Source organism: Dasypus novemcinctus, chromosome 29 (genome assembly GCF_030445035.2).
Source record: "Dasypus novemcinctus isolate mDasNov1 chromosome 29, mDasNov1.1.hap2, whole genome shotgun sequence".
Lineage (NCBI taxonomy): Eukaryota > Metazoa > Chordata > Mammalia > Cingulata > Dasypodidae > Dasypus > Dasypus novemcinctus.
The window spans coordinates 36,862,060-36,884,826 of NC_080701.1; the positions used below are offsets into that span (position 1 = coordinate 36,862,060).

The 22,767-nt window shown below is 40.3% G+C and overlaps 1 non-coding gene and 1 pseudogene across 1 annotated transcript; both read right to left on the minus strand.

Annotated features, from left to right (window-relative positions):
- Positions 1 to 742: 742 nt before the first annotated feature.
- Positions 743 to 846, minus strand: LOC131276612 (small nucleolar RNA U13). The gene has a single exon (XR_009184079.1). It is a non-coding gene; the product is annotated as a small nucleolar RNA U13 (small nucleolar RNA).
- Positions 847 to 15,554: 14,708 nt separating this feature from the next.
- LOC101423156 (TBC1 domain family member 22B-like) lies at positions 15,555 to 16,714 on the minus strand (annotated as a pseudogene).
- Between the last annotated feature and the right edge of the window lie 6,053 nt (positions 16,715 to 22,767).

The following is a 22,767-nucleotide window of genomic DNA, read 5'->3' on the forward strand; positions in this document are numbered from 1 at the left end:
AATGCAAGTAAAGCGGGACTTGGGTTCCCGCAGGATTTAACATAATGGCCGTTGACATTCCTGCACCCCATGCTGAAAAAATTTCTTGGAAAAATACACAGCCAGTGTGGGTTGATCAATGGCCACTAACCTTAGAGAAAACCTTAGCAGCTATAGAGTTAGTACAGGAACAACTTGCTGCGGGACATATTGAGCCCACACAGTCTCCCTGGAACACCCCTATTTTCGTCATAAAAAAGAAATCTGGCAAATGGAGACTATTACAAGATTTACGGGCCGTTAACAAAGCAATGATCCCTATGGGGGCTTTGCAGCCTGGCCTTCCTTCACCAGTCGCAATCCCTTCAAGCTTTCATAAAATCGTTATAGACTTGAAGGATTGTTTTTTCTCAATACCTCTTCATCCTGAGGTAGACAGCATTTTGCCTTCACTGTCCCCCAAATTAACTTTCAGGGCCCTATGCCTAGATTTCAGTGGAAAGTCTTACCGCAAGGAATGGCAAACAGCCCCACCTTGTGCCAGAAATATGTTGCTACAACCATTAATCCGGTTAGGCAGGCCTGGCCACAAATCTATATTCTCCATTATATGGATAATATCCTGCTGGCAGGGTCATGCCCTACTGAACTTCATTCCTGCTACCAAAGCCTTCTCAAACACCTAACAGCAAGAGGTCTCTCAATAGCCCCTAATAAAGTACAAACTTCTAATCCCTTTTCTTTTTCTTTTTTTTTTTTTTCATGTCAGACGGGTAATGTGCCGACGTCGTAACAAGGTTGGAGGGAGGCACATCTCACACAAGCGCGTGAACACCCATTCATCATATTTATGAACCACAAAAGGATCTCTAATCCCTTTTCATACCTTGGGCTTGAACTCTGGGATCAGCAGGTCCTAACCCCTCGCATTAAGTTACAAACCTCCCATTTGCTAATGCTGCACGATTTCCAAAAGCTCCTAGGGGACATTCAGTGACTTTGCCCCTATCTCAGAGTACCTACCGAAGTGCTGCTTCCGCTCAATGAAATTTTAAAGGGAGACACCAACCCCTCCTCTCATAGGAGTTTAACCATAGAGGCGGCACAAGCGCTCGAGGTCATAAATCAGGCCATCCAAATGCAAACTTGCTATCAAATAGACTATCGCCATCCTTTAACATTTATAGTGCTGGCTACAACTCACACACCAACAGGCGTTTTTTGGCAGTCCCCTCATGACCAGCAAGACAAGCAGGGTCGCCCATTGCTTTGGATTCATCTTTCAGCTACCCCTCCCCGGGTGCTCTCACCATATCTTTCTCTTATTGCTACACTCATAACCAAGGCCAGACAAACCAGCCGCCAACTCTGGCAAAGACCCGGATTCCCTTATCGTCCCATACACACAAGAGCAGGTCAATTGGCTTTTTCAAACCGACGATGAGTGGGCCATAGCATGCTCCTCCTTTGTAGGCAACATTGACAATCATTACCCAGCTAACCCATTAATTCAGTTTGCAAAAACCTGTTCACCTTTCCAAAAATCACAAAACAAAAACCCATTAACCCAGCTCTCCTGGTTTTCACTGACGGCTCAGCAAATGGAACCGCCGCCTACGTTATCCAAGACCAGGTTTTCTCTGTGCCCTCCCCTTACACCTCAGCTCAACTTGTTGAACTCTATGCAGTTTTGCAGGTCTTTTCTCACCTCCCAAGTCAGTCATTTAACTTGTACACCGACAGCGCATACATAGCTCACTCACTGCCTTTGTTAGAAACAACCCCCTTTATTAAGCCATCAAGCAATGCAGTACCACTATTCTCTGAAATTCAGAAAGCCATTTTTGCAAGACAACACCCATTTTTCATAGGACATCTTCACACCCACCAGAACCTCCCGGGACCTTTAGCCAAAGAAATGCATTGGCAGACGCTGCCACCCGGCTAACATGCTTTGCCCTCTCTACTCCTTTAACCTTGGCCACACAAGCCCACGCTCAACACCACCTAAATGCAAACACACTCCGTCAAAAGTTCAATATCACTAGGGAACAAGCTAGGGAAATTGTTAAAACCTGTAAAAATTGTGTAACCCAGTTACCAGTCCCCCACTTAGGAGTTAACCCCAGGGGACTTATCCCAAACGAAGTCTGGCAAATGGATATTACTCACCTCACTAGTTTTGGGCAACTAAAGTACATCCATGTCTGCATAGACACTTACAGCGGCTTCATCCTGGCTAGCTTGCAATCCGGGGAAGCCTCAAAACATGTTATATCCCATTTACTACACTGTTTCTCCATTTTAGGGCAACCCAAAGTTATTAAAACAGACAATGGACCAGGATATACCGGAAAGAACTTTCAAACCTTCTGCCAACAGCTACAGATTAATCATATTACAGGCATACCATATAACCCCCAAGGCCAAGGTATTATAGAGCGTGCCCATCGCACTCTAAAGAATGCTCTAAGCCGCCTGGCTGAGAGCTCGCTCGGCCTCTCCAAACAGCGGCCCCAAGACCTCCTGCACCACGCTCTCTTTGTTCTCAATTTCCTTACTTTGGATATAAATGGGCAATCTGCCGCCGATAGACATTGGCACCCTGCTTCTCAAACGCAGCAGGCCACAGTCATGTGGCGTGACCCTTTAACATCACAGTGGAACGGGCAGACCCCATGATCATTTGGGGACGAGGCTCCGCCTACATATACGATCAAAAAGGGAACGGCCCTCGCTGGCTACCAGAAAGACTAATAAAACAAGTCAACCCCCCGTCTTCCCAACCACAAACTAATTCTTCCAGGGAGATAATTTCCCCCTGAGAAAAAACTTTCTCTTTTCTTTTACAGCTCGTTTAAGAATCGCAAGAAGCCCCTGTCATTGCAACAGCCTGCAATAAGAGAACACGCCGCCTCAACCAGACGTGCCTGACCCGGTCCTCACAAACCCACCTCGGAGAAGCCTCCCGCCTCAATCAGCGACCGGGTGATCTCCAATCAAAGCGCAAATGCTTCTCTCACTCCCTTCGCAACCATTTCTGTTCTATTTCTTTCTCATAACCTTTGTCTTTTTAACAGTATTTTCTGCCATCTGCCTAGCCACTACCGCCCCAAAGGACTGGAACCTCGGCCAATGAATTCTCCTTGCTGTCGCCTTTCTGCTTCTCGTCTCCATCTTCATCTCCCTTGCTGTCTTCCTCCCATAATGGGTTCCGTGAGCCTTTCTCTGTTTAAAACTACCTCTCTTTTCCTCCTTTGTCTCCCTATTACATTCACTAATCCTGACCACCAACCTTTTAATTGGACATTGAGCCTTTGGCAACAGGAGAAATTACTTCAATACAAGGTCACCTCCACCTCCCCTATCTTCTCTATTCACCTTTGCCGCCTTACAGGCCAAAGTCCCGATTGTTACCCGGGATGCCAGGGACAGGGCTGCTATGGCGGCGGGGGAGGTGCTGTCCCAGGCCCCGGGGGACCTCCAATTTCAGGCTATTATATCTGTCCTTCTTCAGCAGGCTCCTCCTCCCTTTCCTGCCATGACCCTGCACACTATTATTGCCCCTCCTGGGGGTGCGAGTCTATGGCAGTCGGATGGCAGGGAGCCCCGAATAACGACCCCAACCTTAAGTTACTCAGTCGTCAACTCTCCCCGCGGCAAACCAACGTCACCCTACAAGTAAAAAATCCCAGTGACGTCCAATGGCTTGCTGGCCGCACATGGGGAATACGGCTCTACATGAATGGGCGTGACGCTGGTGCCTTCTTCCTTATAAGAAAAAACCCAGCCATCTCCTCACCGTCCCCCATTCCAGTCAGCCCTAATTCAGTTCTCAACCCATTGCCTCATTATACTCACCCTAACATTTCTCGTTGTAGCATCTCCTCTAATGTCTCCTCTGACGTACCTTCACTGAGTCTGCATAACCCGCTCATTGCCCTCCTTAATGCCACATTCCTCTCTCTAAAATCTTCCAACCCCAATCTCACAAAAAATTGTTGGTTGTGCTTCTCCTCCGTGGCACCATACTATGAGGCTATAGCCACCAATGCCTCTTACCAAACCTCCACAAGTAGCAATCGTGCCTCCTGTAGCTGGAATCAAATGAGAATAAGGCTGACAATTCAGGCAGTCTCTCAAGAGCGGGCTTTGCGTCACTAAGATCGGGGGTACTATCGTTTCTTCCATGAAAACTCTTTTCAATTTCACCGCTACCCCTGAAGCAACTGCTCAGTTCCTAATACCCCATAATAACACAAAATGGCTGTGTTCCTCTACTGGCCTCACCCCATGCCTCAGTATCCAAACTCTTAATCATACCAAAGAAACTTGCGTACTTACCATTATACTTCCCCGCATTTACTTTCATAATGATAACCAATTCTTTGATTCCTGGCAACACTATTTCTCGCCAGTCTATGTACAGAAAAGAGAAATTATCACTGCTATTACAATTGCTTCCCTTTTAGGTCTTGCTGGAGCCGGGACAGGGATCGCAGCCCTTACCTCACAACAAACTTCCCTCTCCTCTATCCGGAGAGCCGTTGACGAAGACATAACTCATCTGGAAAGCTCCATTTCCCACTTAGAAAAATCCCTAACTCCCTGTCCGAAGTAGTGCTCCAAAATCACAGAGGTTTAGACCTCCTCTTCCTTAAAGAGGGAGGGCTCTGTGCAGCCTTAGGGGAAGAGTGTTGTTTTTCTGTTAATCATTCTGGCCTCATTAGAGATAACATGGCCCAAGTGAGGGAGGGGCTAGCAAAACGTAAAAGAGAAAGAGAAACCCAAGGAAATTTCTCCTGGGGGTTTAATGGAATCCTCCCTTATATTCTTCCCATATTGGGCCCACTAATAACTATACTCCTCATATTGTCTTTTGGACCTTGGGCCGTAAAAAGAATTATTCAGTTAGTTAAGGGCCAAATTGACTCCACTCTTGGTAAGCCTATCCAGGTACATTACCATCGGCTCCACCTTGCTGATCAAGGTGTGTCCATGGACCATGCAGACTGTCTCCCTTCCTGGATGAATCCTCCCCGCCAATAAGCTGCTGAGTGCCAGGCACAGCACTGCAGGAGTCAGTTAGAGGTAAGCACAACCTAACTGATCTCTGAGAAGTATGCCTCATTGTTACAGGGGTACGTTCTGTTTGCTAAGGCCACTAGGCAGGGTGCTTCAACCACATTCGGCCTGCATAGACAGGCGGGATGCGTCGGTAGCATTCTGACTGCTTAGGGAGCTGGGCTGGCTAGCCAATGACGGGCAACTGAACCGGCCTAACAGTCAACCTAAGACAGGGACATGGCCTTTTGCTGCCATGCCTCCCCATGACGGGTAAGACTGGTCACGTGTGTGAGTGAGCTGAAACAGCCCACTGGGTGCGGTTCCGACCTAAACCAGGTACAGTACCCCCCTCATTCTGTCTGCCTTTACTGCATACTCAATAACACCCCTTCCCAAAAAATCAGAGCCATCTACATCAGGGAAGTGAGGCCTCTACTTCCCTCAGCTAGCCGTACGAGAAATACTGTGCTAATAAAAGAAAAAGGGAGGAGATGTTGGGGGCAGTAAAAATGAGCACACACCGAATTTAGCAGAGCCAGCAGCATGGCCACCAGAGCGGAGCCAACTTTCCTATTTGAGTAAGCTATAATTAGTTCACCACAACATGGCGGGTCCCACATCATGGCAGAACTCAAATCTGCCCTGTTACTTCCTCATTCTTCTTCCCCCTCAGTTCTTTGTTCTCTGTCTTCCCACCACTGCCCAGGCTGATAAGATAGTGAGCAGGCACAAGGCACGAAACTAAGGTCTGCCTCCCACCCCCGCGACAGCAACAACCAATCCTTAGCCTCCACTACCTCACTCCCCGCTCCTCCCCCTCCCGAGGGTATATATACTTTGCCCCCTTTAATAAAGTTGCAGTTTGATCAGAACCCTGTCTTGCTGTCATTCTTTGTGTCTCTTGTCCCACCATTCTTTCTCGGCAGGTTTCGGGTCTCCGTTGCCGTCCCACGGGCCGGAACATAGTATGTTTTAAATTCAGGTTGTGTGATTCCTCTGATTTCATTTTTCTTTCTCGCTATGTCTTTGGTTATTCCGTGCCTCTTGTACTTCCAAATAAATTTCATAGTTTTTCCAATTCAGTAAAAAATGCTGTGCTGAGTTTTATTGGGATTGCATTAAGTCTGTAGATTAATTTTGGTAGGATAGACATCTAATGATATTTAATCTTCCTACCCATGAAGCGGGAATATTCTTCCATTTATTTCAGTCTTCTTTGATTTCTTTTAACAGTATTGTATAGTTTTCTGTATATAAGTCTTTTACATCTTTAGTCAGATTTATTCCTAGGTATTTGGTTTTTTTAGCTACTATTGTAAATGGTATTTTTTCTTGATTTCCTCCTCAGATTGCTCATTATGGGTTCACAGAAATGCTACTGATTTTTATACATTGATCATATAACCTGCAACTTTACTGAAATTGTTTATAAGTTCTAGAATCTTTATTGTAGACTTTTCAGGGCTTTCTATGTAGAGGATCATGTCATCTGCGAATAGTGAAAATTTCACTTCTTCCTTTCAAATTTGGATGCCTTTTATATTTTTTCTTGCCTCAGTGCTCAAGCAAGTACTTCTAACACAATGTTAAATAGAAAATGGAGATAGTGGGCATCCTTGTCTTGTTCCTGATTATTAGAGGGGGATTTTTTATGATTTCACCATTGTATGTGATGTTAGCTGTTCGTTTTTCATATATACCCTTTATCATGTTCAGAAAGTTCCCTTCTATTCTTTTGCACTATTTTTACCAGGAAAGGGTGCTGTATTTTGTCAAATTTTTCTTCTGTGTCTATAGAGATGATCGTGTAATTTTTTTCTTTAGATCTGTTTATGTGGTGCATTACATTGATAGATTTTCTTATTTGAACCATTCTTGCATACCCGGGATGAAATCAACTTGGTCATGGCATACAATTTATTTGATGTGTTGTTGAAATGATTAGGAAGTATTTTGTTAAGGATTTTAAAATCTAGGTTCATTATAGAGATTGATCTGTAGTTTTCCAATTCTTATGGCATCTCCATTTGGCTTTGGTATTAGGGGAATGTTGGCATCATATAATGAGTTAGGCAATGTTCCTTCTACTTCTGTTTTTTGGAAGAGTTTAAGCAGCATTAGTGTTAGTTCTTACTGGAATGTTTAGTAGCAGTCACCTGTAAGGCTGTCTGGTCCTGGGCTCTTCTTAGTTGGTAGGTTTTTAATGGCTGATTCTATCTCTTTACTTGTGACTGGTCTGTTGAGTTCATAAATTTCTGCTTTCATTAGTGTAGGCTGCTTGTGTGTTTCTAGGAATTTGCCTATTTCTTCTAAATTGTCCTACTTGTTGGCATATAATTTTTTCAAAGTATCCTCTTATGGTTCTCTTTATTTCTGTGCAGTCAGTGGTGATATAACCTTCCTCATTTCTTATCTTTCATATTTGCAGTTTCTCTCTCTTTTTCTTTGTTAGTCTAGCTAAGGGTTTGTCAATTCTATTGATCTTCTTGAAGAATCAGTGTTCAGTTTTGTTTATTTTTTCTAGTGCTTTGTTATTTTCTATTTCATTTAATTCTAATCTTTATTTCCTTCCCTCTACTTGCTTTAGGGTTAGTTTGTTGTTAATTTTCTAATTCCTCCAGGTGTGCAATTATGTCTTGAATTTTAGCTCTTTTTTCTTGCCTGATATATGCATTATGGCTATGAATTTCCCTCCTGGTACAGCTTTTGCTGCATCCCATAGGTTTTGATATGTTGAGCTGTCATTTTCATTCATTTCAAGGTATTACTGATTTCTTTCAAAATTTCCTCCTTGTCCCACTGTTTGTCTAAGAGTGTGTTGTTTAACTTCCATATCATTGTGTCTAATCTGGTTCTCTGCTCTTTACTGATTTCCAGCTTCATTCAATTGTAGTCAGAGAAATTACTTTTCATAATTTCAATCTTTCTGAGTTCATTGAGAATTTTTCTGTGGCCTAGAATGTAGTCTATCTTGGAGAATGATCCACGAGCACTCAAGAAAAATTTATCCCACTGTATTTGGGTGTAGTGTTCTGTATGTGTCTATTAGGTCCATATCCTCTATTGTATCATTCAAAGTTGTTGTTTCTTTATTGATTGTCTGTCAAGAGGTTCTGTCTAATGGTGATAATGGTGTATTAAAGTCCTCCACTACAACTGTAGAGGCATCTATTTTTCCACCTCAGTTTTTCCAGTCTTTGCCTCATATATTTGAGGCACCCTGGTTAGGTGCATAAATATTTATAATTGTTGTTTCTTCTTGAAAGATTACCCCTTTTACTAATATATACTGTCCATCTTTATATCTTACAATATTTTTGCATTTAAAGTCTATTTTGTCCAATATTAGTATAGCTACTCCCACCCTTTTTTGGTTATTGTTCGCTTGTAAGATTGTTTTCCAGTCTTTCACTTTCAGCCTCCTTGAATCCCTAGGTCTCAGGTGGGTTTTTTTTTGGACAGCATATAGGCGGGTCATATTTCCTTATCCTTTCTGCCAATCTGTGTCTCTTGACTGGTGAGTTTAGTCCATTAACATTCAGTGTTATTATTCTCAAGGAATTACTTACATTAGCCATATTTTCTTTGGGTTTAGTTTATGTATGTCATATGTTTTTATTTCTCCTTCTGTCTTTGTAGTTGTTCTTACACTCTCCTCCAAACTCTCTCTCCTGTTTTTTCCTTTCAGCTTAGAGAACTCTCTTTAGTATTTCTTGAAGGGCAGGTTTCCTGGTGACACAGTCTCTTAATTTCTGTTTATCTGTGAATATTTTGATTTCCATCATTTTTGAATTCCAGTTTTACTGGATAAAGAATTCTTGGCTGAATGTTTTTTCTTTTAGTATCTTAACTATGTCATACCATTGCCTTCTTGGTTTCAGATGAGATATCAGCACTGATCTTATTGAGTTTCCCTTTTATGTGATGGTTCTTTTTTCTCTTTCTGCCTTCATTATTTTCTCTTGGCCTTGAGCTTGAAGAGAGTTTCACACATATATGTCTTGGAGTAGGCATGTTGAGATTTATACTGTTTGTGGTGTGCTGCACTTCCTGGGCATGTACATCCATCTCCCTCAACAGGGTTGAGAAGTTTTCAGCCATTTTTTCCTACAACAATCTTTCTGTTCCCTTTCCCTTCTCTTCTCCCTCTGGGATACATAACCATACCTATGGACACAATGGTAGGAAAAAATGAGCAGTTATAGCAGAACAAGATGCAATATAAAATTCATAAGATGTATTTCTAATAATGGGTTTGTTATCAGTGGCATAATCAAAATATTCTATTTCTAACTTGACTGGTATAAAGAAGGTAAATTATGAAATTATATTTCACAATTTCACAAGTGTGTTTGAATTTAATAAACTTTATATTTTTTGTCAAGCAAATTAATTTTAGAATCACAAAGAAACACATCAACAATCATTCCTCCTCAACTTGTTAATAGTTGAGCAGAGGTCAAGAGACATGTAGCATGTGCTTTGGAGTTGGACAGACCTGATTCAAAACTCAGGTTGGCCTTTTATTTGCCATGTACTTTGACAAGTTACTTTATCTTGGTTAATCTCAGTGGCAGCAAATTGACTACTCAATATCCATTCTCCCTTTTATCCTTATATGCAAACCCCAATTCGTTTTGGCATCAATGTGCCAAGTTAATATTCAACTTTCCCTGGCTTGATGTTAGTCATTGAGATATATGAGGAAATCCTTGAGAGGGGCTTCTGAGAAAGTTTCTTATCCAGGAGCAGAATCACCAGGCAATCAATTTTAGCCATTTCTCTTCTGCTTCCCCCTTTGTCTCTGGTGTAGACACAGTACCTGGACTAGAAGCAGCTATATTGTACATGAGGAAGCACACTTACAGTAAGATGGCAGAGGATTTCTTATACACCATGGAGCAAATGCACCATCCCTGGACACTAAACTTCTGAACTTTTGATATATGGAAAAACTTAAAATTGCATTTGCTTAAGCCCCTTTTTTGTAGGTTTTCTGTTGCTTGCCACAGAGCACATTCCAATAGTCTCCCATTCTGATATTATGGCATCATACTTAATGTTATTTGCTTAACAAAATATTTAGCACATGACAAATGCTAGGAAATGTTAATTACTAAGGTTATTAGCAGGGATTCTATCAAAAACCTTAAGAAGCATACTTGAGATCCTTAATGTCTGAGGTAAGACATGAGTTGGGGAGGGACCTGAACCTAAATATAGAGCTATCAATTTTTGTAACTATTTACTTTTATAAAATCTGTTTGGCTTCTAGTTGCACCTTCACTCTGCTAAGGAAGGTTTCTATATTACACACTTAACTTTGGAGCTACTGCTATTTCCCCATGGTTTCAAAGATGTAAATAATAACTTTTCTGTAACTTTGGGCAGTTAATAGGAGCTACACAGCTTTTGTTATATCAATTTTCCAGTATCTGAGGAGCAAAAAATTGATTTCGCAAACTTACTGGTGCATATTGATCCAATACCTATCCCTAGGTCATTTCTATTTAATGCTTTTGTGCAGTCACTGAAAAAAGTCTCAGGACTGTCAAATGAAATCCAGTTCTGTGGACTTTTATCTACTACACCACTTTGCAAGTATTTTTAATATCAGTAAATATTTTCAAGCTTGGAGATCTAGATATTTTCTTTCCAAATGTTTTCATTTCTGGAAAATAAAAATAGGAACCAGCTAAAAATTATCTTTCATTAAAATCTGAAATCTCAGAAGACACTTAGTGAAGGAATTAGAAGCCTCTGTGTGTGTTTTAACTAAAAGAATAAGATTTGTGTTTTAACCCTCTCTCTTAGATTTCATTAATTGGCTTGAGATTATATAATACAACTATATCTCCAACACTTTATTTGTGAGGGGTGCTCTCTTTCTTCCTCTTCCCCAGGAGCCCTTAGTTAGACAAGGGTAACATTTTAAAAAAAGGAGAAGAAAGGCATGATGAGACTTCTATAATAATAAGCCTTACAAGCAAACCTAAATATTTATTTACTGAAATAGTTCCCTGTCAACCAATATGTATAAATTATCAGTTCTGTGTTGGGCACATTCTAGGTCTGGGGATAATGCAGTGAGCAAAATGGTCAAGACCTCTGTCCTCATAGAGCTTATATTCAAAAGAAATAGAGGTTGTTGGAGAAGGGAAAGGTAGAAAGAAAAACAACTGAATAAACAGTGTCATTTCGGATAGTGTTGATGCTGTGGGGAATATTCTAGTAATGGAATAGAGAGTAGGTAGCTTGGATGGGGATTTGCTATCAAGATAGGATGGTTAGAAAGTTTTTTAATGAAGAGATGACATTTAAGCTAAAATTTGAATGACAAGGAGGAAAAGGAGCTGTACACAAACAAGGTGAAGAAGACTCCAGAAAGAAAGAAAAGCTTGTGCAAAAGCCCTAAGGCAAGAAAAAGCTTGGTTTGTTCAAGAAGTAGTCTTTCAGAAAGCTAGTGGCTGAGTGGCTGTAGAGAGCAAGGGGCAAATGGTGCAGGGTGAAGTGAGAACAGAGGCCAGATTGTGAAAAATTTTACTCTTATAGACCATGGTAAAAATATTGGATCTTATATTCTGTGACTTGAGTAGCCACTGCAGGGCTTTAAGCATGGGAATGATTGGATCCAGTTCAATATTTTGTTTCTTCAATCCCACTGTCCCTAACTAGTTCTACATTTCATAGGAAGTAAAATTTTTTTTTAATTACAAAGAATGTAAGTGTTTTCCCTCATACTTCAAAATTCAAAAGCTGCTGACTTGCTTTGTAAAGAATGGTTTTCAGCCAAGAATGAGTTTTGTCTTCCAGGGACACTTGACAATGTCTGGAGCCATTTATTATTTTAACAATGAGGATGTGATACTGGATCTAGTAGGCAGAACCCAGAGATGCTGCTAAATATCCTACAATGTGAAGCCTCATTCCCCCACAATGCCCTGTCTGCCCCAAAATATCAATATTTCCAGGGTTTAGAAACTGTTCTGTAAAAGGAACTTAAACAGTAGAATTGGAAGGACACTTATGACACTTGATCTAAAATATTAAGAAGTGACTTTTGCTTGACTTGATGCTGGCCTCTTTACTCAAAAGATCCAACAACTCGCTAAAAAATGAATTCATAAATGCATTTTTATGAATAGACCAAAAACAAAGCAATCAGACCTTGGCTATGAGCTTTCCAACCAGTGACCAGTGTAGCTTGAGGGAAGAGTTCAAGAAAGAAACACTAACCTGTGTGACTGTGTTTCAAAGGCACCACAGCTTTCAACCCATTGCTTATCAAAACAATTATATTCACTTTGATAGACAGCCAGGAAATTGTTTTCCAAATTCTTCCCTTGGATAGAAAATCTACAGCTTCTTCAACACCCCTCAACGTAGATCTTATTCACAGCAATGTCCCCCTGAACACCGCTATCTCCTTCATGAGTAGGCAAACGCTCAAACATATGGCTTCAATAAAGTAGTGGTCATGCTATGTATATTTTCACTTTAGGACAACCAACTTTCTTAGTGTGGAATTTATTCTCCAGTTGAATTTTACTATCATTTCATCTGAGGGAAAATTGCCTGAAGATGTGATAGTATTATATTTCAGCCATTGTAGTTTTATTCTTTGTAATTAATAATACAATTGCTGTGTACTTCTCATTTTTGATGCAGTGCAAGAGAGACTTGGCAGTTGGAAGAGTTTACGGAATGTGTTATCTTGTGTTGCTTTAATACCACATTAAGGAAACTTCCTTGCCTCTGAGGCAGTTCTATTTGCTACATTCCTATGAGACTGTAAGTTACTTTGACAGGGAAAACAGGAAAAAGAAGTCTATACTTATAAATATAAATAAGAACCCAGAAAAAAGAAACAATTTTAAAGTATTCCATAACCTATATGTTGATTGAGGATACTGATCTGCAGAAGCATATAACTCAAACATAAGGCTATTTTCTTTTCCTCTGATATCTTTATGAACATAATCAAGACTTTCCTACAGTCTTTGCTAGCCAATATTATAACCCTGCTAATGTTTATGAATATATATAACTCATTTCCATTTTAAGCATTTATATCTCCCTAAAAATGAATTCCCTGTAATTCTGTTCAAATTAAATATTGTTTAAAAGTCTACCAGAGCCTGTCTCCTCTGTAAGAATAATAAAAGAAGGTTATTTCATAGATATGTAAGACTGACCTTGTGTAAAATAGTCATAAAATTGATGGTAAGATATTACGATGTTCTTCAACATACTGTCTAAGTATATAGGAAAGATTAGAAAGGAAAAGGTTGCTCAAGATGGAGATTTGTTATTGAATTGAAATAACAGAAGATTAAGAAAAGATTTTTATTAAAGGGAAATATAACATTCCACTTTCTTGATGAATTGTTGCTGTGTTAAAGTTAATCAATTCTGCTTGGTGAGTGCTCCGATGCTAAACTCCTAGAATGAAATATTAACTAGTCATCCTAATACTTGAAAAAGAAGCTATGTTAATACTCTGGCCTCCTTTCTCAAAAAAAAAAAAAAAAAGGGAAAAGGGAAAAGGGAAAAGAAAAAAGAAAAAGAAAGCAAAGAAAAGAAACAGAAAAGGAAACCAAAATGGAAAGGGAAAAGGAGAGGGGAAGAAAAGGGGTAGGGGAGTGGAGAAGATAAGGAGAGGAGAGGAAAATATGTGGGCTAGGAGGAAGATCTTTAACTGAGTTTAGAATTCATCATTGAAATAAAAATAATATAAAAGGTAAGTTTCAGGATGCTCCAGGAGCAAGGAAAATATAAATTATGAAAATCATAAAGTCAGCTTCTAGTCAAACCACCCACTTCAGTAATGACCACTGCACCACATGGCTTGTCAAATTTCACACCCCCTTGGAAGCCATGATTACATTAACCATAACCAACTTCGTACCCTACTGGGCCAACCTGCTCAGGGAGCTGATAAACCAGATTTGGGCACTCACCTTCAAGTAGTTTAGAGAGCAATACTAAGATCTGGCCTGCTTACTCATTGTAGCTTTTGAATATCATGCATTGCTGCACAAAATGTCACTCTTTAAAGTTAAAGAAGTTATATCTGCCAGTAATCAACTTTAATCAGTTATTTAGTTTCAAGTTGCCAGCACTTGGGGTGAGTATTCCTTTGTAAACATACCTGAATTTCATGCTGCTTTGTTATGTGGGTACTTGCATAATTTATAGCCCCAACATTGGCTAAGGATTATAGGATACCTGTGCCCAGTGTGTACATTTTGTTCTTTCATAGACAAAGCATTTACTTTAAAAAGATAATATTAATAATTTCATCTCCTCATTTTTCCTTAATTTTTTTTGTTAAATGTATAATTAGTGCAAAATAAAATGGGCTTTATTCTTCTCTCTACTTTTTGTACCTTGTTCTTTTTGCCTAAGTCCCTAAAGCAGGCAGAAGGACAATTTTACTTATTCATCTTGAGTGTAGCTTTTCTCAACAAGTTTGATTTTTTTATCTCCATCATCACACAAGTCCCCTTAGCAAGAAATGGGGAATTCTATTCCTCTTAATATTCTGTGGAAGGTTGAATTACATATCCCAGGGAAAAGAAAAAAACAAACAAACAAACTTGTTCTTAATCATAATCCATTCCTGTGGATGTGAATCTATTCTAAGTAGATCCCTTTGAAGTTACTATTTTTGTTAAGATGTGGACCAACTGAATGAGGTTGGGTCTTAATCCTATTCTTAGAGGCTTTATGGAGGAGAAGAAGCTGTAAGCCAACTGAGCCCAAAAAAGAAAGGAGAGGACATCGCCGTGTGATGGGAAAGCCAAGGAACTCAAAGGCTGATGGCCAGGCAGAACCTACAGATCCTGGGAGAAAGCAAGCAAGTCTCTGAAACCATGAGCTAATACATTCCTGTTGTTAAGCCACACCATGTGAGTTATTGTCCTAGAGCTGGCAAAGTAAGATACATCCAATATATATTTCTTAAATAATCTATTCTCTTTTAAAAGTAAAAGTAAAAAAAAAAGGGTGCATTACCAAACCATTAATCATTACATGAAGAGCCCCCAAAATCCATTCATAAAGTGTAGTATATTTACAGTAAAGATATAGATAAGGTATCTATCTATCTATAATCATCTTGATTTCAAGTTATTCAAAAATTAAGGCAAAATTATGAATTGGAATATATCCCTGGCACCTCGCACTCAGTATTAAATTTGTAATCAGTGCCTTTGCACAGTCTGGAAAATGCAGTGGTGTTTATTATTTCTTTAATGCATCCTAAGAAAACAGCTGATAAAATATTGAATAACACAAATGAATGCACATCTAATGTTTGGTTTTCTGGTGTTCCCAAGGTGATGGTAGAGAGGAAACAGTTCTTTTATCAGTAAGAACTCCATACCCTCTCAACTAAAATGACTTTTTTTTTTTTTGCTTTTAAAACAGGGTTTTTAATTGTGTGTTCCAAAGCCACTATCTCTGTTTTAGTAAGACATATGCACTGGCTACACTCTGGTGGAAAACAAACAAATAGATCAAAGATAAGAAACAGCAATAGCTTGTTCAATTTGATACTCATGCTCCTTACCCACATATTCTGAGAGGAAGACAACAAAGAACGGAGTAACCAGGACATTAATTCTGTGGACATACCCACTAGCTGGGTGTTGGATGGCCCAAATAAATAGAATTCTTTCGAAGATCTCCTGTACAAGTGGCTGCTGGAACAGTGGAATGAGAGGATTTGTCCTTGGAATGTCAATGTGAATCTGTCTGTAGGTGTCCTGGTGGTGCTCCCCATTTCAAGAGTCATCATACTGCTCAATGAAGCCAAAATACTCCTCCCACTTCCTCTGCAGGGTCAAATTCCTCCTCTCAGTGTTTGAGGGGAGATAGCCCTCATCAGGCAAGAAGGACTGCGTGAGGCTCACACTTCCCCACAAGGTAGGCAGAACTCACCGGCAGGAGTCTCCAGGTTACAGGACAAACCTCCCTGGGAACCCCTGGCCAGCCACACTTCCTCAGTTCATCTAAGTCAGTGTTGTGGTTGGAGAGAAGCTGACGGAACTTTTCTAGGTGGGTTTTCTCTTGGACAGTCATTGGGGGAGCCCCAGAAGCATTCTGGTCTGAGATCTGGGTAATGAGGGGCATGATGGGTCAGAGAGGGAGCGGCTGCTGTTTATGGAGAGTGTTCCTCAGGCATGTATCACTGGAGTTTCTGGACAATTGGGCATCACTGCTGGACTTTATGCCCTTGTAGCTGGCAAGAACTTCAGATGTTGTTGACTGGGACTGTTCTGCTTTCACCCTCAGCTTGCTGTGGTTTTCCAGCACCTGGATTGCAGTTGCCAAAGTAACCTTTGAGTTCAGGGTTTGGAAAGAAGTTGAGGAAAAGTCTTCATCATCACCAATGTCCCATGCATCACTAGTATTACGGGCAAACTCATGAAAACTGGAGGCCTTCTTATTCTTCAGAGGAACTGCATTGACTTTTGAGCGCTCTTTAATGAAGTTTTTGGTGAGCAGTGGGTCCAGAGGAGGGTGCTGTGCTCCACGCACAGGCTGGATGCTCCCCGGCAGCTTGGCGCTCCTCTTCCAAAATTGCGTGCTGTTCTCAGCAGCCATTGCTCTGGCCCGGGGTAGGCATTGTAGGTGGGCCAGGGGGGACCCAGCCAGACACCCCCAGGCCCCTCAACCCGAGGGTCAACCTAGGCTGCTTCCCTGGCGGTCACCCGCTCCCAGTTCCTGGGGGCGCCATCTTGGATGTGGGTGACCCTCCACCCAGAGCCGCTGCCATTGGTGGGCTTGTCAGGCTATGGACGGGTGCACCAATGGGGAGCGCGATCCCTGCATGCCCCTGAAGCCGACCGGTAACATCAATGACATCATTTTAATAACCGTTTACTCCATCAGTGAACATGAGGTTGAATCAAGTTATCGACATGTACTTACATAATATAGATTCTTATTTTCTATACTGTTAATGAGACAGATAAATAAATTACTGTTATGTAGCTATTGATATATGAACACACATGTTGATAATATGAATTAATAAAATAAAATTGAGTCCATTGTTCCTGTAATCTTTGTTTGCCCCTAAGATATCAAACATGCTGTATTATCTTAGAGAGAAGGATAAAATGCAATAAAGGGCCAAATCTTTACACTCTTTCTCCAAATATCTGCCACCAAGTTACACTTATATGATGATAGAAACAAAAAATAAAAGCATTGGTGAAAGCATTCCTGAAAACCTGCAAAAGAGTTAAGAACTAAAATCTTTCTCATTATTCCCGTTCCCAGGGAATGGAAACACCACCACTGTGGCATGTTTCAGCAAGACTCAAGGTGAGGGGCAAAAACAATCCTAAAGCCGCAACTCCATCTCAGAATGTCTTGATCATTTAGCATCCCCCTGAACAAATATCACTTACCTGATTTCTTTCCACTTTACCTGCAAGTCCCTTTGAAGAGCTGCATTTGACATTCTGTAACAAATCACATACTTTAAGGCTCTTAAGTCACTTACCACCTACTGATGTCTTGATGTTTAAGTCTTGTGCAAGACTATCACTCTCTTCCAAGCAAAAAAATGTGCTTTCTAGAAATCTGCACAACTTTCCCCAAACGTCAGGTCCCTGTGCAGTTGACCTTTTGAGGGAGGTCTTTAAAAATGATGCCAAAAAAAAAAAGCTGTTTTCCTGCATCACACAAAAGAACTCAGAATAAGGTATTACTAAAGTAACTTCACTGGAGTTTCCTGATAGTGAGAAAATGCACATTAACATATACTCTATCCTAATTGTTTTTCCCTATAGAAAATGAATTTAAATTAATTAAAATGACAGATTCCTACCACTATTTCTAAACTTGATCTTAACCAAAAGGCCAAGAAGCAATTAACTAGTCTTATTTCTAGATATCAGTGTGGAATAAAAATCAAGGCAAATGCCCAATTCTAGAAAATAGAAATAAACTAGGTATCTCTTTCTGTATGTGTGGTGATGGACATTAAGGAAATTGCATAAATGTGTTTTCACTTCTTCCTCAAATTGCAATTGGGAATATACAAACAAAAGTCAGTGGTGTATAAATAAACCTCTAGTTTTTGTGTGTTTTGTTTTAAATAATGTTCCTTTTAGTCTGCCTACCATGTGGGCCAACTGATTTGGTGTCTAAACAATTTCACATCAAAATAACCAATCAGTCCAGCTATTCCAGAGAGCTTGTAGGATTTTGTGGGTTTAAAATATGAACACATTGAATATTACAGGTTCAAAGAGGCACCCACAGCGAAACAATCAAAGTCCTTAGATACATAACAGATAGGAGTTCTGCCAGGAAGAAAACACTTGTGTGATGGAGACATCTCAGGTCTGCATCCACCTCACACTTACCACCCGGCTTGGTCATCTGTTACAACTTCCCGAAGCCAATTTCTTTCTTATTTGTATGTGGAATAGAGGCATTCCCTAAGGAAATACACAAGAATGAGGTGTTTCATGGGTGCAGTCAGGATGTAACAAATGACTTAAAGCAACCATCTGAAATGTAGCCGTTTTGCATTTTCTAAGTCCATTTACTAGACTTCTGCTATACTGTGGAGACCTAACCAAGACCCTAAATGTTTCATCATGTCTGGAAGACTCTAAAAGATGAACTTTATATAAAGTAATACATTTTTCTGGGCATATCTGTTGCTTCCAGGAAATCATAACTATGATGGTTATTAAATAGAGTGGGCTAGTAGAAATGCCCTGAATGTTTCAGCTGCAATTAAAATAAATAAAAGGATGCCAAGGGTTACAGATGACCCACCTTAGTCTCAAGGGTAAACCACTGTCACGTTTGCCTGGTATGTTTTTTGTCATACCTCAATATTTAGCAAGAATTATATAGAATAGAGGTCATTTTTAAAAAGAACTGCTATTGCCCAAACAAAAAATTTCAAATATATTTAATAGTAGGCACACTTAACTACAGTTAAATAATGAAAGGTTAATGGAATAATGTCCTAGCTCATTTCCTATCTCTGTGAAAACATCACTCTTTTATTATTAAATTAATTCTCCTAATGCTCAGGGCATATCACCCCTACTCAGAATCCTTTAATCCCTCCTTAGTAGGCACTGGGTGAAGTCCAATCTTCTCATCCTGGACCCCAAGATATGGTAAGCTGCCCGCTCCTGACATCTCTAAATTTAACTTCCCTACATGGGCTAAATCTTCTCAGTCAAATTCTTCAAGTCATTGTTGCAAGAACAAAATGTCAACAGTCCCTTAAGATTTTGCTCACACCATTGTTTCTATCTGTTCACTCCTCTCTGCATGTACAAGTCACACTTTCCTTCAAGACTTCCACAGATGATGCCAGAGTGTGCTGATGGTAAAGTGTCACTTTCTCAATAATTATAGCTATTCTTCTTATTACCTACCAGACATTGTGCTTGGAAAATCCTCACTATAGGAGAATTCCCAACTTTGGTAATAAGAAATCAAATTTGAAAAACCACTTCAAATTGTTACACATTTCATTCATGCAGTCCACATATATTTTTCAAGTGTCTATTCTGCCTAGAAATCTTGGCCAATAGTTTCAAACATGTTCTTTTAAAGCATATTAAGTATGTTTTAAGAGATATATAATATAGACATTAGTGACACAATATTATTCTCTAATCCACAAATTTTATTCAAATTTTGCCAATGTCACAGTGATGATTTTTATAGCAACAGGAAATCCAAAAGAATGCTTGGCATTCAGGCCTCAGGTTACTTTAATCTTTAATTTGATTGAGTTTTGTGTTTCATGACCTTGACATTTTTAAAGCTGCAGTCCAGTTATCTTGGAGAATGTCTCTCAATTTGGATTTGCTTGATGTTTCCTTATTATTAGATTCAGATTATGCATTTTTGGCAGGAGCATCTCAGATGTGATGAAATGATGCTGATTTATTCTCAATGCACCTATCAGGAGGTACATGGTATTGGCTATTCCTGTGATTCTCGTGTGGAAGCATATAGTGTGATTCTACCTGAGTTTACATTCCAACTTAGTGGCTTTGCATGTGTGTGTGAAACTTTATTTACAAAATCAAAGGGTGAGTTGGATTTTGCCCATGGACTTTTGGTTATGCTAGCAGAACACTCTGGGTTCTGGGCTTCTAGGTTCTTGACTTATGAAAGAATTTAAAGCAGCCATAGGGTAGGAAAGGAAGTAAAGAGCTTATTAAGAAACAAGAAAAGAATGGATGTTCCTAGATATGGACTGCAGCATGCTGCAGGGTGAGTGATGCAGGCAGAAGCCTCAGGTTAGGCTTTTTAAAACCTTGACTCCTCCCCCTTCCGAATGTTGGAAAAATCTCCAGCCTTTTGTTCTTCTGATTAGTTGCCTTATGATCCCCACCTCTTAGCTCTCAGAGGCCTAATGAGGAGGCCTATTCGGGGTTATCTGGGGTATCTCCTTGACCCCGGAAAGATTTCCAAGTAGAATCTTGTAGCTGGGTCTTGGGAAATCTTTCCAGCAGTCTTACCCTCAGGAGGTTGCTGGGTGGAGTCTCATGGCCATGTTGTTTGTCTGCCATGTTGTCTGCCAGATCCTCAGCTGTGACCCAAGTCTTCCCTTTCCCTGTCCTAGCCTGCCTCAGTTATCGACTCCTAGTCCAGGCAATAGAGCACAAAAATGGTAAGTAGACAATCCATCTTAACAAATGATGCCACATTAGAAATATTTAGCAACTGTCTTTTTAAAAATGCAGGTCCTTTCCTATTTTTTACAGTTTGAAAAATGTTTTTTCTTTATTAGAGAAGTTGTGGGTTTACAAAACAATATGGTACAGGATTCCCATATACCATCCCACCACCACACCACTTGCATTGGTGTGGAACACTTGTTACAATTAATGTAACATTTGTAACAATTCTGCTTCATACTAAGTGTAAGCAGATTATAAGGAATATAATGAACCTCCCTGTGCCTCAGGTTTCTCATTCATAAAATGTAAATATTAATACCTGTCTTCCAGGGTTGGTCTGAGGATTAAAACTCTGCCTGTCCCATAGTAAACACTACATGTCATCATCATCAATTAGTCCCATGTTTTTAAATATCATCATAAAACACCTCTCTGGTTCCAACATTTCCTACATTCCAAAAATATTTCCAGCAGTTGGACACAAAATGGTGACTAGTGTCTAATGAAAATCTGAAAATTAACATTAATGCCTATCTGAACACTTTATATAGGTCATGTCTACAGTTCCCCCCACTCATCCCATCTTCCTCATCTCAGATAACAGCCAGAAGGCTGTTTTTCTATTTCCAGGGTGCTTAAAGCAAATACCATGATATGGACCAGGTTAAACAGTGGGAATTTATTTGCATATGTTTATGTGTTTGGTTTGGTTTTTTTTAATTAGAAAAATTGTGGGTTAACAGTAAAATCAGGTGTAAATACAGGATTCCCATATATCACCCTACCACCAATATTTTTCATTGGTTTGGAATATTTGTTACAATTGATGGTGGCACATTTTTATAATTATACTATTAATTAAAGTCTGTGGTTTAATTAGGGATGCTTGTTCGTGTAGTGTATTCCCCAGATTTTAAAAAATTTGTATTCTGTTACCATATATACAATCTAATATTTCTCCTATTAAACTTATTCAGACATATATTACAGTGCCGTTGTGTTCCCAATGTTGTTCTATCATTATCACCATCCCTTTCCAAAATATTTCTGTCATTCCAAATAGGAACCCAGTACATTTGAAGTAGTTCCCATTCCATATCCCCACCCCAACCCCTGGTAACCTTTATATTCTAGGTTCTGACTCTATGAGTTTGCTTATTTCAATTGTTTCAAATCAGTGAGATCACACAATATTTGTTATGTTTTTGTCTGGCTTATTTCACTGAACAAGATGTCTTCACTGGCCATCCATGTTGCTGTATTTATCAGAATTTCTTTCCTTTTTAAGACTGAATAGTGGGGAGGAGACAAGATGGTCGCTGAGTGAACTTGCCTTTGTGGTCTGTCCCGGGAAGAGATGGCTGGGCGTGGTGGCAGGTTCTCCAAGGTGAGGCTTTTTTGGGATTTTTGCAGGGCAGAAGTGCCGGGACATCGATTGGGTGGAAAGGTAATGGAGAGGATTGGTCTAGTAGATATAATTTGGGTTCTATTGCCAGCAGGTGAGACCCACACACAGGCTCCTCCCTGGTGGGGGTGGGGGGAACCACGGTCCTGCCCTGGGGTTCCACTTTTGGATGGCTCTGAAGGGCTAAGGAGTTCGTGAGCTCTGGGCGAGCTGTTGATGGGTTGATGCGACGGATCGCCTTTGCGGATCGATTTGGGAAGATAGAGGGTGTTTTGTTGTGAAGCGGGAGAAACTTTTGAGTGCGAATATAAACAATAGCGCTTCCGCCTGAAGCCCCGCCCCCAAAAGCCCGGCAACCGATCTCCAACCCAAATAGGCTGTAGGCAATAAAGAGAAGTAATTGGAAAATTGTTTTAGGCTGCGGCAAGGGAGGGGGACACGTCTGGAAGCCGGTTAGGGAATATTCTGCGAAGCTTGGGAATTCCGGTTTCGGAGTCAAAGGCCGGGCTTCGGATCTGTACTAGTAAAGTGGCTGCGGTGTAGAGGCGCCCTCTAGTGGCAGTGGCTTGGAATCACAGGACGGGAGCTGTCCAAAAGCTGAAGTGAGATATACCCATGAGCCCAGCTAAGTAA